Source organism: Scyliorhinus canicula, chromosome 17, assembly GCF_902713615.1.
Source record: "Scyliorhinus canicula chromosome 17, sScyCan1.1, whole genome shotgun sequence".
Lineage (NCBI taxonomy): Eukaryota > Metazoa > Chordata > Chondrichthyes > Carcharhiniformes > Scyliorhinidae > Scyliorhinus > Scyliorhinus canicula.
The window spans coordinates 85,366,297-85,381,042 of record NC_052162.1 but is presented as its reverse complement, the minus strand read 5'-3'; the positions used below and the strand labels follow the sequence as shown (position 1 = coordinate 85,381,042).

The 14,746-nt window shown below is 46.7% G+C and overlaps 2 long non-coding RNA genes across 2 annotated transcripts in view; one reads left to right on the top strand and one right to left on the bottom strand.

Annotated features, from left to right (window-relative positions):
* Window positions 1-14,746, top strand: part of LOC119951283 — a 284,359-nt gene that overhangs the window by 256,392 nt on the left and 13,221 nt on the right. The gene's annotated exons all lie outside the window — the stretch shown is intronic.
* LOC119951282 overlaps window positions 1-14,746 on the bottom strand; it is a 42,775-nt gene that overhangs the window by 14,821 nt on the left and 13,208 nt on the right. Inside the window, exon 2 of the long non-coding RNA XR_005457578.1 lies at window positions 4,041-4,202. This is a non-coding gene — a long non-coding RNA (uncharacterized LOC119951282). The remainder of the gene's footprint in view (window positions 1-4,040; window positions 4,203-14,746) is intronic.

Here is a 14,746-nt window from a genome sequence, read left to right as displayed (position 1 = left end):
CTACAAATCGCGTCTGCGCATGCGCCGGAACCGGAAGTCGCGCATGCGCCGGAACCGGAAGTCGCGCATGCGCCGGAACCGGAAGTCGCGCATGCGCAGTTTACAAAAGATCGCGGCGCCGATCGTTATGCGCATGCGCAAGCCGCGCATGCGCAGTCAAAAAAAGTCTTCGTCGCGGACCGTCATGCGCATGCGCAAGCCGCGCATGCGCAATGGACACCGAACCGCACAAGGAAAGAAAGCCGATTTGCGCATGTGCAAGTCGTTCCTACGCGTGACGTCATGACGTCTGAGAATCCTGACCACGCCCACTTAAAAGGGAAATGCCCGAAAATTGAAAACAGGACACTTAAAGTGGTAAAACCAAATTTTCTTGCCTCAGAACACAGAAAAACGCCTGAACTTAAACCAACAGTGAAAAACAACTTGCACAAAACCTTGGAAAAAGCTGCCTTCACCACACACAGTGAAGCGAACAAAAAGAATTCCGAAACAACAAAAGATGATTTGTTTTTCGACGATTACCTCTCAGACCTGACTGGGTCAGTCGGATATGCTTATCACAGCATCAGCGACACGGTCGCAAAGTACAACACGAACCAACTCGTGGTAGATGAATCCAACCAAAATGCTTTGGTTTTCGAAGAATACTACTCAGACATAGCTGAGTCAGTCGGATATGCTTATCACAGCATCAGCGACACGGTCGCAAAGCACAACACGATCCAACTCGTGGTAGATGAATCCAACCAAGATGATTTGGTTTTCGGAGAATACTACTCAGACATGGCTGAGTCAGTCGGATATGCTTATCACAGCATCAGCGACACGGTCGCAAAGTTCAACACGAATCAACTCGTGGTAGAAGAAGCCAACGAAGATGAAATGGGTTTCAAAGAATACTACTCAGACATGGAGGAGTTATTTGGACATGCTGATCACAGCATCAGCGACACCGTTGCAAAGCTCAACACGACTCTACTCATGGTGGATGAATCCAACACCATGGTGCCATGGCAGCTCGTCGATACATTGGATGACAGCAATACCCAAGACGAAGACGACGCCACACAGAGAGCACAGGAAGACTCCACGGAGCGAGCGATGACAGGCTCCACAGTGCGAGTGATGAAAGACACCAATAGGGATGCCAGCAAACACTCCCGGGCGGACACCAAGCATGAACAAGACCATGAAGGTAAACCCGCTGTACCTGAGCAACCGCAAGCAGACTATGAAAGTCTACCAAGCTCACAGGAACAAGAAGAAAAAGCAGACTATGAAAGTCCAACACGCTCACAGGAACAAGAAGAAAGAGCGGACTATGAAAGTCCAACACGCTCACAGGAACAAGAAGAAGACAATGCACCTCTGCCCACTGCATGCGAAGACAGTGACAAGGTGATCACACTCAACGTACAGGATCACAGTGAGACTGACAGTTCTCAGCTTGTCTGTACCGAAGCACAGAGCGAAAACAGTGACAAGGTGCTCGCACTCGACGTACAGGATCACAGTGAGACTGACAGTTCTCAGCTTGTCTGTACCGAAGCACAGAGCGAAAACAGTGACAAGGTGCTCGCACTCGACGTACAGGATCACAGTGAGACTGACAGTTCTCAGCTTGTCTGTACAGAAGCACAGAGTCGGGCCACCCAACAGTCCAGAGAGACAACGCCAAAAGAAAACATGCAGATTTTGACTCCAGAAGAGGAGCACCTGGAGTCCACAGAGACAATGCCGAAAGAAACCATGCAGATTCTGACTCCAGAAGAGGAGCACCTGGAGTCCAGAGACATCAAACAAAAAGAAACCATGCAGATTTTGACTCCAGAAGAGGAGCACCTGGAGTCCAGTGAGATAACATCAACAGAAATCATGAAGATTTTAACTCCAGAAGCGGAGCACCAAGAGTCTAGAGAAACCACGTCAACTGAAATCATGCAGATTTGGACTCCAGAAGAGGAGCGCCGAGAGTCCACAGACACCGCGTCAAATGTAATCAAGAAGACTTTGACTCCGGAAGACGAGCACCAAGAAAGCAAAGATGCGGAATCCAATTCTCCACAACTGATTGATGTCACCTGCACCGATGCAACATCAGATCATTCGCACCACTCGCGAGACGGAATGCTCAATGACTCAAATTATCCACTCGGGACACTCATAGAGTATAACAAGAAAAACAAAAGTCAAAAGAAACACAGCAAGAACAAAAACAACATGAAGCGCGACAAGACCAACAACAATAGCAAGAAGCACAGCAGAAACGAGAACGACAACAGCAAGAAGAAAAGCAACATGAAGCGCGACAAGACAAACAACAATAGCAAGAAGCACAGCAGAAACGAGAACGACAACAGCAAGAATAAAAGCAACATGAAGCGCAACACGACAAACAACAACGTCAGGCACAAAGATAGCGACAACGACAGAGGCAGAAACAACAAGAATGGCAACAAACACAACAAAGTCAGGAGCAAAGATAGCGACAACAACAAAGACGGAAACGACAAAAACAGCGACAAGTACGGCAACGGAAACAACAAAAACAGGAACGACAGAAACAACAGCAATGAAACAACGACTTGTACACAATGGCACTACTTGGCACATGATGGACGATGCCACAGCACACTGCAAAACGATAACAAGACTACAAACATGTCATGGGATGACAACGAATCGCACAAACTCACGTCTGCTCCAGAACAAGCAAGCACACCAGCATACAAGGCGGATGAGACAATAAATCAACACCACAAGCACAAAAAAAAAAGTCCATGCCAGTCAACATCAGTGATGTGACCATGCAAACACCTCGGGATGACGCATTGGGTACTTAAGATAACAAGGAACACCAACAACATTCACAGCGGACTTGCAATATCAATATCACCACGTCATCAACAACAAAATAAAAAAAAAAAGCTCTGAACAAATTCATCAAGTTTGGACTCATAAATGTGTTTATTAAGTTTGGACATATAAATACATTGGCCTTGTATAGATACGCATATCATAAGTTACTGTTTTGTATAATTTTCCTTAATGATGTACAGAAACTATGTAATGAGAAAGAGGGGGATGTGGTGATCGTAGATTGACCAGATACAAAAAACAACAGAGCAAACACGAGCGGGAGAGCTATAAATACACTGGGACAGGATGTACAATTTTCTTTAACGATGTTCAGAAAATATGTTAAGAGAAAAAGGGGGATGTGGTGATCACAAGTTAACCAGATGCAACACAACTGAGCGACCACTAGAGGGAGCACGGGAGAGCCATATAAATAGATCAGGACAGGAAGTGAGGACACACACTTCACAGCAGGCGGGCTGGTAAGCAGGACACACAGCAAGCAAAGCTGGTAGTTAGCACTGGAAGGTAGTTCTAGGTCGAGCTCTGGAAACTGAACGAACCCACAATAAAGCATCTTCTCCACACTTGAGACTGCGAGCTTTATTAAGACACGAGGAACAACACACCGTTCTCAGCCATACAAGCTGCAAGAAGCTTGAACCTGTTAGACAATTGCAAAGGCTAAGGCTCCACCAATCCTCATAACTACCTTGCTCACAGTCACATAGAAACATACCCTCCTGTCTGTGATCATGGACCAAATCAGATGACCTTAGCTTAAGAGGTGTGACTGCCTTCCGGAACAAATTATCCAGGTAACTCCCCGCCCACCCCCCCCTTCCCTGGAACATAGGTAGCTCAGCCTCCAGATCATTAACTCTGAGTTACATTTCCTCAAACTGCACAAAATTACAGCAGATGTGTTTGCCCTGGATTACACTTGCGGCCAACAGCTTCTACATACTGCAGCTGCAACACATCAATTGTCCTGCCATCTTTATTATGTTTAAATTAATTAGTTAGCTAATTTCAAAATTATATTTTAATTAATGTCTTAATTTGTTTGCATTTGTTTGCAAACAGTCTTGTTTGCACTTATAATCTTATTATTTCAATATAGTTTAAAATTCCCTAGTTTAGATAAGATAAATAGGAAACACTAACCAATCACCTACCTGCCTCCCTGCGATGTCACATGTTGATTTTTGTTTCCAAACACAGAGCTCTTGTTTGTCCTGCTCGCCGTTCCTCCAAATTCTCACCTTCTCTTGCTGATTTATAGCCCCACTCTGCTCCACTGAATGCTCACTTTCTCTCTCTGCTTTATGGCCCGCTCACTGCTCCTTCCCGCATATATATTAGAGAGAGAAGGAAAGAGAGAGAAGGAAAGAGAGAGAGAGAGATCTTTTATTAGTTTACTTTACTCCCACCAATTTGTGCTGCATTCTGTGTACATTCTAAGTCTATTTGTGAAATATCAATATATTTTGAATAGCTTTTTTGTCAAGTAGGAATGATTAAAAAGCATTTCCAATTGTATCCTGCTGCTTCCATTTTGTTTGTGATTTGAATAGTATCTAACCTCATTATAAAGTCATGCTGAATAAAAGTGAAAGATTTATTTTTGTACCAAGGATCTCAGTATTTTCATTTCTGTGCTATTTTTCATCCCTGGAAATTAATTTTGCATCTGATTTTGAAGTTTTCTTTGCAGATTGGACCCTGTATTGGATCCGGTTAATCTCGTAATTTAAAAAAAACATTAGTTATCCAAATTGCAATTCAATGGGTTTTTGAGGAGACAAATTAATTTTTGCAGATTTCTCCTTGTGTTTAAAAGATGGCCCTGTGGGGAATTAAAATGGTGGCTAGCAGTGGCATTTTGTGTCTTTTGTCTTTCCTGCTTCCCACCCCTCCACGTCTAAATAAATAAATTAGCTCCCCCACTTTGATACAAACTGTAAATGGCTTTACCTCCAACTCAGTCCCATCTGTCTCTGGTTAGATGATAAGACCATAAGACATAGGTGCAGAATTAGGCCATTTGGCCGATTGAATCTGCTCTGCCATTCAATTATGGCTATATGGTTGTCATCCCCATTCTTCTATCTTCTCCCCATAAGGGTAGCATGGTGGTTAGCATAAATGCTTCACAGCTCCAGGGTCCCAGGTTCGATTCCCGGCTGGGTCACTGTCTGTGTGGAGTCTGCACGTCCTCCCCCTGTGTGCGTGGGTTTCCTCCGGGTGCTCCGGTTTCCTCCCACAGTCCAAAGATGTGCGGGTTAGGTGGATTGGCCATGCTAAATTGCCCGTAGTGTCCTAATAAAAGTAGGGTTAAGGGGGAGGTTGTTGGGTTACGGGTATAGGGTGGATACGTGGGTTTGAGTAGGGTGATCATGGCTCGGCACAACATTGAGGGCCGAAGGGCCTGTTCTGTGCTGTACTGTTCTATGTAACTACTGCTCCCTTATTAATAAAGAACCTATCTATCTCTGCCTTAAAGACACTCAGTGCCTTGGCCTCCACAGCCTTTTGTAGGAATGAGTTCCACAGATTCACCACCCACTGGCTGAAGAAATTCCTCCTCATCTAGGTTTATAGATCGTCCTTCAGTCTGAGGCTGTGCTAGTTTCTCCTCCTGGTGGAAACATCATCTCCATGATCACTCTACCTAGGCTCTCAGTATTGCATTTAGTTGCTGGCTTCGTGCCAATAAACCATTCCCTGAGGTTAATCTGAGTTATGAAGGTCTTGCACGCCATTCAATCTCAATGTTATTTTCATTTCTTGGACATTTATGCCAGTTTACAGACACAGTCAACCATTCAGCATGTTAAGAAAGGGTAGTTAGGAAACCGTATGGAGTTGCTCCAACTGCTAAGAATGAAGCAGCATGAGCCTCGAAGCAAGTGAAAGAATTGAAAATAGATTGCTGGTCTGATCGACAGTCGCCATTCCGTGGTCTTCAGTACTAATCACAATTTCCTCTCCTTTCGCTGGTAATTTCAGCAGTTTGAAATTTTTATACTATTCAGCTGATCAATATATTTTTTCTTATTTTTTTTCAGACTTCTCTCCAAGCACCTTCCCTTTCTCTCCCTTAACAATCCCCTCACCCTCCACCAACCTGCCCCATACTCTCCTCTGTAACTCCATGCTCTGTCCTACCTCATTCTTCAGCACTTTCAAACCTTCCGCCCTCCCTTGTCCCACTCCACTGTCCTCTTGGTGCTCTTCCACCCCTTTTCCAGGCTTAAAGTGCTGATGTCTCTGGCTCCAGCAGTATATCTGCTTCCTCAGAGTCCAGCCATCCTCAGTAACATAACATTCTCACTGCCCTTAATTCTATTCCCCACCATGTCCACTAATCCCATCCTAATTTCCTTCCTTTGAATTGAAACCTATTCTATATTCTTTCCCCTCGGACCTCTAATGCTACCTCCAGTCTGTAACCTTACTTAAACATCTAACCCAAGCTCTCAACCTGATCTAACTCCCTTTCTCCTCCAACCCACTCTCCCCTTGTCCCTGTCCCATGAATTCTATCATTCCTCTTTAGCATCTTCTGGCCTTCAGCATCATAGTCCTGACTTTCCCAATCCATGAACTCATGTCTTCAACCACTGCTTGGCTTTAAAGATGCATTTGAACTTGATTCCTTATTACAGGAAATTGAATGGTCACCTATCAATTCAATAGGTTTGGAGCTGGGGGGAATTACCATTTGATGGATGTTGTCATTATGGGTGCGAGGCGAGAGTGATTTAATATATTATGTAACTGTCTTGCTCATCAGGTATGGATGAATACTTGCAATCCCATATCAATTTAAGAACCCACAATCAAGTATCAAGGGATTGGTACCCACTAAATGTTCCATGCTGAGCGAAGAAACAAATTCAAAATAAAAGTATGAGAATATTTTGCAGACATTTAAGGAGGTATTTCATAATCTCAAAGATATATTGCACTGAGAACGAAAGCCTCTATGGGAAGGATGAAATATTCTTGGTGAGCTAAGGAAGTTAAAGATGGGATCAAATTGATAGAAAGGACAACAATGTTGCAAACATTAGTGCTAAACCAGGAGATGAGGAAAATTTTAGAAATGGGTAAACAATGACTAAAAAAAAGAGGGAGAAAATAGATGATGGGGGTAAATCAGCAAAAAATATAAAAACAGATGTGAAGAACTTCTACAAGTATATAAAATGGAAGAGAGTAGCTAAAAAAAATGTTGGCCCCTGAAAGGATGAGGCTAGAGAATTAAAAATGGGAAGCGAGGAAATGGCAGAGACTTTTAACAAAAATACTGTGTCCGTCTTGAAAATGAAAATCGCTTATTGTCACGTATAGGCTTCAATGAAGTTACTGTGAAAAGCCCCTAGTCAACACATTCCGGCGCCTGTTCGGGGAGGCTGGTACGGGAATTGAACCGTGCTGCTGGCCTGCCTTGGTTTGCTTTAAAAGCCAGCGATTTAGCCCAGTGTGCTAAACCAGCCCCTTTATGGTGAAAGACACCAAAAGCATCCCAATAATAGTAGTAGAAAATCAGAAGCAAAGGGGAGCAGGGGTCTTAAAGAATCATTATCATTACAGAAAAAGTACACGGCTAAGTAATGTAACTAAAGATTGACAAATTCCCAGTGTCTGGTGGCGGGCATTCTAGGGTCTTAAAAGAATCATATTAATTGCCAAGTCTCTTTTCTAAGACTGTAAGGTACCCAATGTACAAATATAAGATCTGGAACACAAGGTATTATAAAACCTGCTCATTAACTGTTCAGGCTCAGCAGAAATCATGATTTTCCCCACATGGAAGTAGAAGAGTCAAGCTACATGGTTGTGTTGTTAAGGATAAATATAGGATAGGATTTTTATGCCATATTTTGACGTTCATCAAAGCATACCTCCCCCATCTCAAGTCATACCAGAGGCACCATAACAAACTTGTTTTGCTTGGATAAGCGATCAACCCAACCTGGGGGCAGCAGGGTAGCATGGTGGTTAGCATAAATGCTTCACAGCTCCAGGGTCCCAGGTTCGATTCCCGGCTGGGTCACTGTCTGTGTGGAGTCTGCACGTCCTCCCCCTGTGTGCGTGGGTTTCCTCTGGGTGCTCCGGTTTCCTCCCACTGTCCAAAGATGTGCGGGTTAGGTGGATTGGCCATGCTAAATTGCCCGTAGTGTCCTAATAAAAGTAAGGTTAAGGGGGGGGGGGTTGTTGGGTTACGGGTATAGGGTGGATATGTGGGTTTGAGTAGGGTGATCATGGCTCGGCACAACATTGAGGGCCGAAGGGCCTGTTCTGTGCTGTACTGTTCTATGTTCTATGACTTTTAAATTCAAAATAACAAAAAGCCAAATAAAAACCAGATACGATTAGCTCTAACAATGTGTGTGTATGCATGTGTGTGTGGGGGGGGGGGGGGGGTTGCACATCACCCTGCCTGGCTCCACTCATCTTCACTATCAACAAGATAAGGAGTGACCAAAATACACTCCTTTCCCATAACCATAAAGGTAACAGCACATTATAAATAAAGGAATAAAACTGTGCACAGACCAAATATCACATAATGGACTTAAAATGATTTTTGTTCGAACAGAATAACAGGCAACTTTCGCCCTCGTGCTTACATTGTGCACACCCTTGCTGGAGAAAAGACAACAAATAGTCAATAGTATAATCAAAAGGAAGTAACGTCCAGGATTATTGAAGAACTGCAGGGTAATCACACTATCTATGTTGCTTGAAAAGGCCAAAGTTATGACTGAAATTATTTTGAATTGGTTCATAAAGCAAAATCGGGGCGTGATTCTCCGCAAATGCGGCGAGTGTTTCACGGCAGCCTCCGCGCCCCCTCCCGGGACCCGATTCTCCCCCCCCCGGGCGGGGCTAGCAGCACGGCCCCGTGAAGCACGGCATCGCGGGCTTAGCGACCGTCACTAAGCCCGCGTGCCAAGCGTCGCGGCGGCTGATGCGCATGATGACGTCAGCCGCGCATGCGCGGGTTGGACGGCTCCAACCCATGCATGCGCGGATGACGTCATCACGCATATGCGTCAAACCCGTGCATGCGCGGGCCATCATGCCACTCAGGTGTACAAGGTGGAGTAGGCAAGGAGATTAAGATCTTAGGGGATACAGGAGCAAGTCAATCTTTAATAGTGAGTGATAAGAAGATATGTGCTTTGGAAGACAGCTTGGCAGAAAATGTGGTAAGATGTGGGATTGGTGGTGAGAGCAGTTGAGTGCCACGATGTAAAGTGGTGAATTGGTAGTAGGAATAATAGAAGAAATACCATTGCCAGAGGTACAATATATCCTGGGAAATTATTTAGCTAGATAACAGGTGGGAATGCAGCCTACTGTAGTCAGAAAGTCAGTGGAAAGAGAAACAATAGAAATGTTGCAAAAAGTATAAAAGGGGAGTGTTTCCTGATTGTGTGGTCACCGCAGAGCTCACCACGTCCAGTTGAGCAAAACACAGAGCTAGAATCATATGAGTCTGCACCAGCCCTTGGAAAGGGCACCCAACCCAAGCCCGCACCTCCCGTAACCCTGTAACCCCACCAAACGGTTTTTTTGGACACTAAAGGCAACTTAGCTTGGTCAATTCTCCTAACCTGCACATCTTTGGACTGTGGGAGGAAACAGGAGCACCCAGAGGAAACCCACGCAGACACGGGGAGAATATGCAGACTCCGCATTAGTGCTAACCACTGTGCTACCATGCTGCCCAGAGATAGAGGGGGCAAAGAAAAAAATATTCAGGCATCGCTAGCTGATACAATTGGTTTATTCACCATACTTAAAATAGACCATTGATACAAGGGAATTTGCGAGAGCATTCCGATATCGCTGCAAAATGGCCGGAAATCTTGGCATCATGAGTCCTGTTATAACCCACATGAGACCCATGGGGATGACCCAATCGATTTCCCCACGGGGCTCGTGGAATACAAGCTTCCCTGCCGAGTGGCAGAGGTCCAATAGTGAGGCTCATTAATATCCCGGCATAAAAGCCAGCCCGAGAGGGAACTGGCATCTTGGGAGAGTCCTGGCTTGGACAGTTACTTATTTGCTGTATTTCCTAGCTGTGAGTAGGAAATTAACTACTTTTGACTTACATTTTTGGGGTTCCTCACTGACTACCATAGGTCCATTTGAGGAAGACTCAGAAAGTTGGAACCATCTAATAAACCGGGTTAGCTCAGTTGGGAAGGGTGAGTAACTAGGTGAGGCACTCTCAATTACGACACTAAAGTTAGGTCAGTAATCAAAGGCTTTAATAAGCAGTGAACAATCGCAGCCTCCATGAGAAGTGTGCTCGCAAAATGGAGTCTCATCTTAAGTACTGTTTCCCAGGGGGCGTAGCCAGAGGCGGAGTCCCCCAGGGTTCCAAGCCTCTTAAAGGGGCAATGTATTCCGATCATCACAAGCCTCTTAAAGGGGCAAGGTATTCCGATCATCACATTCACCCCCTGTTTAAAAAAAACACATAGTCCGTCGGGGATGAAGTGTTTTTAAATTATAAGTTCAGTCTTTGTGGTGGTCTGATAGTCCGTGCTGACTTTCGCCGCTCCGGTGGTGGCGCTGTGGTTGCGGACGGTTCCGATGGTGGTCTATCCGGGAGCACGGTTGACTGAAGCTTTGTCCGCCTTGGTGAGGGGGGTATCAGGAGTGATTAGGGTGGTCGGTGTTGGCTGGGGAGCAGGGGGCGCTATGGAGGGGGCGCTGTCGAAGTCGGCGTTCGGTGTAGGGCCGGGAGCGTCGGTAGAAGGGGGGGTCGGTGGGAGGATCGGTGGGAGAGCCAGCGGGTGCCAGGTCTCGCAGGGATACAGTATCCTGCCTGCCATCGGGGTGCTCGACGTAGGCATAACGAGGGTTTGCGTGCAGCAGGTGGACCCTCTCGACTATGGGATCCATTTTATGGCTCCTCACATGCCTCCGGAGTAGGACTGGACCCGGAGTCGTCAGCCAGGGTGGAAGCGAGACTCCAGAGGTGGACTTCCGTGTCTGGGTGGATAAAGTTCTCCGTGCTCCCGGAGTCGAACAGGCAGGGAGTGTCGTGGCCGTTGATTCACACCCGCATCATCGAGTTTCGCAAGTGTTTCGGCCGCGATTGATCAAGTGTGATCGCTCCTAGGTGCGGGCCGACAGAGTCGAACTCACAAAATGGCCGCCCGGAGTCACAAGATGGCCGCCGCCGCCGGTCGCACGTGTCGTGTTTCGAAGATGGCTGCCGCCAAGATGGCCGCTCCCATGACTCGCACGAGGTCGATGACGCGTCAGAAGTGGGCGTGTCTGGCCGCAGCGCAGCTGCGCTGCGGGGTCTGTGAGGCCGGGAGTTTGATTTCTGAGCCTGATGAGGGTTTCGTTTGTGGCCTTTGGGCCCAGCCAGGCAGACTTTCGCGAAGTACCCTTTCTTCCTGCAGTCATTGCAGGTCGCGGATCGGGCCGGACAACGCTGGCGTGGGTGCTGGCCTTGCTCACAGAAATAGCATGGGGAGCCCCAGAGTGAGTGGATCGTCGTGTGGCACAGGCCTGTAGCGTGGCCGAGTCTGGAGGGGATCGAGAGGGGTTCGTAAGGTCCGCGGAGTACGTACGGTGGTTACGGTGGGCCGTTTCGAGAGAAGAGGCGAGCGTTACCGTGCCTTGGAGATCCTTCGCCCCGTCTTCTAGGAGCCGCTGCCGGATGTACGATGACCTGATGCCAGACACAAGGGCGTCGCGGATGTGTAAGTTCCTGTGTTCTTCAGCTGTCACTGCTTTATGGCCGCAGTTCCTCGCGAGCGCGGTGAGTCTTCCACGAACTCGTCCAGCGTTTCCCCGGAACGCTGGCTGCAGGTTGAGAGCAAATGTCTGGCATGTACCTCATTAGTAGTCTTTATGAAGCGTTTCTTCAATATTTCGATCGCCGCCTCATAGGTCGTAGCGGTTTCGATCATGGCGGAGAGTCGGTGGCTCACCCGGCCATAGAACATAGAACATAGAACAGTACAGCACAGAACAGGCCCTTCGGCCCTCAATGTTGTGCCGAGCCATGATCACCCTACTCAAACCCACGTATCCACCCTATATCCGTAATCCAACAACCCCCCCCTTAACCTTACTTTTATTAGGACACTACGGGCAATTTAGCATGGCCAATCCACCTAACCTGCACATCTTTGGACTGTGGGAGGAAACCGGAGCACCGGAGGAAACCCACGCACACAGGGGGAGGACGTGCAGACTCCACACAAACAGTGACCCAGCCGGGAATCGAACCTGGGACCCTGGAGCTGTGAAGCATTTATGCTAACCACCATGCTACCCTGCTGCCCCCTGCCATGTAGTAAGCGCAGCTTGCGAGCGCTGTCGACATCAGACGGTGAGGAGTCCAGATAGTCCCCGAAACACCGGAGCCAATGTTTAAAAATTTCCGAGGCTTCCGGCGTCCTGCCATCCAGGTTGTGTTTCTCTGGTTTCAGACCGCTGTCCATCTTGATGTGTACTGTTTATTAAATTGAGGCACACTCAATTACGACGTGAAAGCGAGGTCAGTAATCAAAGGCTTTAATAAACAGTGAACAATGGCAGCATCCAAGAGAAGTGTGCTCGCAAAATGGAGTCTCATCTTAAATACTGTTTCCAGGGGGCGTAGCCAGAGGCGGAGTCCCCCAGGGTTCCAAGCCTCTTAAAGGGGCAAGGTATTCCGATCATCACACCTATCGAAGCGAAATAGAGTGTCAGTTAGTTAACCCGATGTCCATGTCTCCAAAATCGAAAGGAATCCCAACTCCTGTTAAACCTCAAGATTCCAGTTATCCTGTGTCCAACATTGAGGAGGTATGTCACTTGACCTCCTCCAAGCTGCACTGTGATATTGTCTGTTGGAACTGAATTCGAGCAGTTACTGTGTCTGACGTCCAACGTGAACAGAACTCCAGCCTATGCTGCCCACCATCAAGCCGGTGGCAGCAGAAAAAACTCGGACCCTCTTCAAACCTGTTGACTGCCAGGAACCTTAGAACTCGTACCTCCTGACGAACTTGATCTACGTGACTTCTTCTGTCGTGGGAGTCTCACTCTGGACAACAGAACATTCTGCAATCAGCCAATGTCCCTTCGAAAGGAACATTCCAGTTAACTTCTGATTGTGGACTCTGGACAGGTAAAAGCCATACCGGTATTTTTGTTCTGTCCTGAATCGTCTTCCTTTTTCCTTATCCCCCAGAGTGTAAAAGGGGTGTATGCTGCAAAACCCCTCTCACACGTGTTGCTCGTTTTACTGGAGTGTATTAACAGCCTCCGTTTAAAGGCCGTGTGCTTAACACTACTATGGCTCTGTGTATGTAATTATGCTCAGGAGTCGCCAGGTGCCGTATTTAGACACCTCACAAGTATATCAAGGTCAGGTTCAAAGTAATAAATCTGTACACCGATTAGTAAGTCCAAACGATTGATATTTATTATGACAAATATAATAAATACACATGCATACGCTAAAGAGACTAACTTACTTCTAATACTAAACAACTAAAATACTTATCTAGACAGGAACAGGCAAGGTCAGGGAGCAAGGCCTTCGTCCCGTTCTTGGTCTGCAACTCTCAGGTACTTAAAGTTGTCAGGATCTAGCAAGGTCTGGATCACATAGCGATCGTTGTATTGGCACTTACAGTTCGATGGCTGATGGCTCAACGGCTGGTGATGGAACTGGAGTCAGGATGCGATGTATCAGCAAAGCGGAGCCGGAGCAAAAGTAGCAGTCAGAGCCGGAGCCAAAGCAGACCGAACCATGTGCGGGGTCTACTTTTATAGTTCCTAGAAGTCCGTGCCCCTTCGGGGCGGGCCTTTTACCTGCCATGTATCGATTGGGCCTTTCCCAATCGATATCTTCTAAACCCCCCAATCTGAGGGTCGTCCCTCGATGGGTGGGCTGTCCCTATGGTTCTTTGTGTTGGATACAGTGGTGCCGTTCTGTCTGGGCGTCTACTCAAAAGTATCCATTCATACTTAAATGTTTCTATTGTGCGGGGTCTGGATCTGGATCACCTCATTACAATGTAGATCTTGTTGCCATTTACACCGTTGGCTGAAACTCTGCACCTGGCCACAAACTGGTTTCTGTACGTGCAGAATGCTAATTAGTCTTCTGCAAACTGCTTGTCCTTGCTAAGACTGTTTTTCCCTGCAGCCTTAGCAGTTCTCCATTTTGTAGCCCAGTGTCCATCTTAGGTGGCTACACACGGGTGTGTGTGTGTGTGTAAAAATAAACTAACCCCTTTTATTTCCATCTTCACTAGAGTTTGCTGTCCAGTGATTAATAGAGGATTAGAACATTTCAATATTAAAAAAAAAAATTTAGAGTACCCAATTCATTTTTTTCCAATTAAGGGGCAATTTAGCGTGGCCAATCCACTTAGCTTGCACATCTTTTGGGTTGTGGGGGCAAAACACATGCAAACATAGGGAGAATGTGCAAACTCCACAGTGACCCCGAGCCGGCTTCGAACTTGGGACCTTGGCGCCATGAAGCCGCAGTGCTAACCCACTGCGCCACCGTGCTGCCGCTCAACATTTCCAGATTTAAGGGTTGGGAAAATATGCCCCCATTTATAAACGGAGAAGTCAGAAAAAAAAAACCTCTCTATATGAATGGGTAGAGAGTGAGAAAATCAGGGAGTTTAAATTTACTCTCCTCTTGTCCTTGGCACATTACAACAACCTCTACCACTTTGGAAGACAAGGCCAGCAAATGCTTTGGAACACCACCATCAGCAAGTTCCCCTCCAAGCCACACAATCCTGACTTTGAACTATCGCCGTTCCTTCACTGTCGCTGGGTCAAAGTCCTGCAATTCGCTCCATAACAGCACTGTGGGTGTTCC